The following is a 5,173-nucleotide window of genomic DNA, read 5'->3' on the forward strand; positions in this document are numbered from 1 at the left end:
ATGTACAATATAACATGTTAAATTACATAAATAAAGACGTTTGGAAAAAAAATATGGTGTAAGATTATTTTGTAAGGGAAAATACAACATTTTGTAAGGGCATGGAGCCCTGGAGGTTGAAAGGTATGCCATAGCCTGTACAGTGAGGGCAAACGCATCTTTCGAAGCCTCCGACCCATCAGGAAATTTGCGCACTGTGTTGCTCCGCAGCAGCCCAAGGAATAAGCAAGCTAACCGGCGTCTTAGGGCCCCGCAACCTCTGGGGGCCCCTGAAGAGAGGTTATCTTTTTTGGTGCAAACAAAAAAAACAACTACACAATAACTACAAAACTAAATATCAAATATAGCGCTTAAAAACAAGGACCTCATATATTATTTTACTTTCATTCTGAAAATAAAAGAATAGTATAGTATTACTAGGAAAATACTAATACAGTAATACTATATTACAAAATACTTCTACAGAAAAATGTATTTCAAAAATACTCCAATGGAAATACTGCTTTGGAAGTACATCAATTATACTTCTACTAAAAATGCCCAAAAAATACCAATACATAATTCTATAATATAGAAATAATTCAGCAAAACTACTACCACGAGAAGTTTACAACAGAAGTACTGCAAATTACACCTATAGCGATACTATAAGTTAATATCCTATGGAAATATCACAAAAATACAATACATAAAATTACAGTAACAATGTACTGTGAAAATACTACTTAAATACTGCAGATACAGTATACAACAAACATTCTTATATGGAAATACTACAAAATACAAGAGATAGTACACAAATACTAAAAAATACAATACTACAGTACTGTAATACCAAAAAAATACTATAGAATAGAATAGAATAGAATATACCTTTATTGTCATTGTTACAAAATGGGTTAACATATTGTGACAACAAAATTGGGCATGACACTCCAGTTTTACACATTAACAGTGAGGTATGAGCCAAGAAGATAAAGGAACAGAGAAGATAAGATTATAAAACAAGGGGGATTAAGGCTATAGTTATAAGTTAGATGGTATTTACACAAGAAATGTCGGCATGTGGGATGTTACATAGAGTTGTTATCGTGATACCGTTGGTATCGTAAGGAGTGTGCAATATTGCATTTGGTGCAGAAGTCATCATAGTGCAAAAAATAGTCAGCATATGCATTGGTGCATACATAGTCATCATAGTGCAGAAAAAAGAAATGGTCAGACATTGTGCAAGGTGAGCAGTAAACATAGTGCAGTCGACATGTGCAAGAACATAGACATTAGTGCCATTATATTCGTATGAGGTAGTGTTGGCAAGAGTTTTCAGTTTTTTGTGCGGTGTCTGTTTACAGTGAACAAACATAGTGCAGTCAGCATGTACGTGAGTACTATTTTACATTCGTGTGAGGTAGTTTTTTTGCAAGAGTTTTCAGTTTTTTTGTGCGGTGTCTGTTTAGGGTGGTAATGGCTGTGGGGAAGAAACTGTCTCTGAGTCTGTTTGTTTTTGCTTTGTGTGACCTGTAGCGCTTGCCGGAAGGCAGCAGGTCGAAGAGGTGGTGAGAAAAGTCCTTGATGATGTTTTCTGCTCTGCTGAGGTAGCGAGAGCAGGCAATGTCCTCCAGATTGGGCAGAGAGCAACCGACGATGTTCTGGGCTGTTTTGATGATCCTCTGGAGCTTTTTCCTGTCTGCTGCTGTGCACCCAGCATACCACACCGTAATGCAGTATGTTAGAATGCTCTCCACTGTGGCTTTGTAAAAGGACACCTGCAGCTGCTGTTTTAGATTATTTTTCCTGAGCAATCTCAGGAAGTGCAGTCGCTGCTGGGCCTTCCCTACCACCGCTCTGGTGTTTGCAGACCAGGAGATGTCGTCGGAGATGTGCACACCCAGACATTTGAAGGAGTGGACTCTCTCTACACAGTCTCCTTTTATGATGAGTGGTTCTGGATTCCTGCCATTCCTTCTGAAATCCAGAATCAGTTATTTTGTTTTTGTGGTGTTCAGTATGAGGTGGTTTTCCGAACACCACGTTGACAGTGACTCCACCTCACCTCACCTTGTACGCCGCCTCGTCCCCTTCAGAGATGAGGCCGATCAAGGTGGTATCGTCAGCGAACTTAATTATAGTGTTTGTGGGGTGGGTCGGTGAGCAGTCGTAGCTGTAGAGGGTGAAAAGCAGGGGGCTCAGTGCACAACCTTGGGGGGAGCCAGTGTTCAGTGTTAGGGTGGGAGAGACGTGGGTACCGAGTTTCACGGACTGTGGGCGGTTGGAGAGGAAGTCCATTATCCAGTGGCAGATGGAGGGAGAGAGTCCTAGGTGTGCAAGTTTCTCCACCAGGATCTCCGGGATAATGGTGTTGAAGGCTGAGCTGAAGTCCAGAAAGAGCATTCTGACGTAGCTCCCCCGGTGGTCCAGGTGTTTCAGCACAGTGTGAAGTGCTGTGTTTATGGCGTCGTCAGCGGTTAATCATAAAACTAATGTAATAATACAAAAATACTACGAAAATACAACAACAAAAATCAACTTTTGAAATGCAAACAAAAGTACTACAGAAATACTAAAAATATTATTATGGAAATACTACATAAAATTACTTCGGAAATACAACAAAAATAATACAAAAATAAAACTACAGTTACACTACAAAAGGACTACAGAACTTCAATAAAAAGCAGACTTCAGAAATACTAATAAAACCTACAATAATACTTCAAAACTAAATAACAAAGTGCTTAAAACAGGGACCTGATGTACTATGTACCATCCATCCATTATCTGCACCGCTTATCCTCAGTAGGGTCGCGGGGGTGCTGGAGCCCATCCCAGCTATCTTCGGGCAGTGGGCAGGGGACACCCTCAACTGGTTGCTAGTCGCATTTTTCTCTAACCAATATGATGAAACTAATCCATTTAGAAAGAAGTAGGACATGTCATGCGGCCCCTGATTCCAAAAAGTGGCCTACCCCAGGAGTACAAGATGGAATGAGTTCGATTAGGTATGCAAATTAACAAATAATAGGGGGCCCCAGATCTAATTTTGCTCAGGGCCCCATTAAGGTTTGGGCTGGTCCTGCGCCACAGAGCGTCATGGAATGACGGATTAAGATCCGGCAGCGGCATTTGCCTGGTGCATCAATCTGATTTTGACATTATAATCCATTCGTTGTTTTTTACATTTCGTTTGATTACTGTACGTCTTGGTGTCTCTGTTTAGCATTAAAAGTTTGCAGTTGGTCCATTAGGCTGCATCAAGACTTTTGAGTTTTGTTGTTTTTTACCCCAATTTTAGCGGATTTGCATTTGTCGGTTTAAAACTGGAGTGTCAAACAGAGTTTCGCTCCGCGGCAATCCATCCATTATCTGCACCACTGCCCAAAGATAGCTGGGATGGGCTCCAGCACCCCCGCAAACCTACTGAGGGTCAGCGGTGCTCCGCGGCCAGTGTTGCGAAATTCCTTCTTGCTCATCAAGACATCTTACCTATGCGCACAAAGCTGATAACGACGTAACTATTTTACGGGCATTATAAAGCAGTAAGTATTTACGATTTTTGTTTTAATTTTGGCTTTTTTGACTCTTTCACTGCTTCAAAATACTTTCATATGACGTAGCTTTTAAACTTGGCGTGTTTTTCTTTGATAGCTTTTTACATAGTGTTTGATGACTATGGAATCACGCAGTGTATTTATACATGCCAACCCTCCTTCAAGTGACCATTTGCACGTGACGTCACGTTGCCTTTTCTGGCAGAATAGAAACCATGGTGGATCGTAAAAAAAACTTGAGAGCACGGCAGTTGAATGGGTAGTTTTAGTTTAAACAAATACCAAAAACTACAACATGCATTTCAGGTGAATTGGCCGGTCCAAATTGTCCCTAGGTGTGAATGAGCGAGTGAGTTGTCTGTCTCTGCGTGCCCTGCGATTGGCTGGCAACCAGTTCAGGGTGTCCCCTGCCCACTGCCTGATGATTGCTGGGATGGGCTTCAGCACCCCCGCGACCCTACTGAGGATAAGCGGTGCAGCTAATGAGATGAGACAACAGAAAAACATATCCACCATTTTTTAACCATGGTGATTATTTCCAGTGCTGTAGGCAAGCTTCTTCGCCTGATTTTGAATTGTATCCCCTTTGATTACACAGAAGACGGCAATGTTTATCTGAAGTCAAACGGAGGGAGGCACAACACTGGCAAGCTGGCGGCCATTAAGTGTTCTAGGATTTAGAGCGAACTTTTTTTTACAAGGTACGTTTGTTCCATTTCCGAGCAATTCGGGTCAAAGACACTCAATAAAATAGGTTAGCTAGTGCCAACTAGCTGCATTAGTGTCTTACTATTGTTATTTCATACTACGTAAGTGAGCTGCTTTTTATTATGATTACTGAGTGTTTCAACACAGTATTCATCTAAATATCACAGTTGTGTGCTCAACCATAAAACTTGTTACGCCGAAAAGAACTGCCAAATTGTTAACGGAAGAGAAAAGGTCATTTTGCCAAAGTAAATATTTTCAAATGGCTCAAAAGTGATTTCTATACAAGGTGCAAATGCCCCGTACTTTACTGTTCTATTGCATTCCCCCCAAATTTAGATATGACGTCGTTTTAGTAACATTGGCGCAAGGGGGATAACAATAATGCGTCCAAGCTACCAAGAACTGGTAAGCGTCCAGACTTTTAAAAACTTTTGGATCAGCATGCGTGTATGGGGATACACCATCCATCCATTATCCGCACCGCTTATCCTCAGTAGGGTCGCGGGGGTTCTGGAGCCCATCCCAGCTATCTGTGGGCAGGGGACACCCTGAACTGGTTGCGAGCCAGTCGCAGGGCACACAGAGACAGACAACTCACTCGCTCATTCACACCTAGGGACAATTTGAACCAGCCAATCAACCTGACATGCATGGTTTTTGTTTTTTTTAAATGTGGGAGGAAACAGGAGTGCCTGGAGGAAACCCACGCAAACTACCCACAGGAAGGTTCAATCTCATGACCTCGGAACTATGCCACACACGCGCTCACCGCTGCTACACCTACAAAAATTGTACCTATCTGGCCATTGCTTTTCAAAACCTTTATTTTAATAGTCAGAGTCCATGACCCAGGGTGTGCCCAAACGACTAAAGCTCTGGTGTGACCCCAACAAAAACAACCAACACATCCAATG

The sequence above is a fragment of the Urocampus carinirostris genome, chromosome 1, assembly GCF_059441175.1.
Source record: "Urocampus carinirostris isolate Australia breed hairy pipefish chromosome 1, RoL_Ucar_1.0, whole genome shotgun sequence".
In the NCBI taxonomy this organism is placed as follows: Eukaryota; Metazoa; Chordata; class Actinopteri; order Syngnathiformes; family Syngnathidae; genus Urocampus; species Urocampus carinirostris.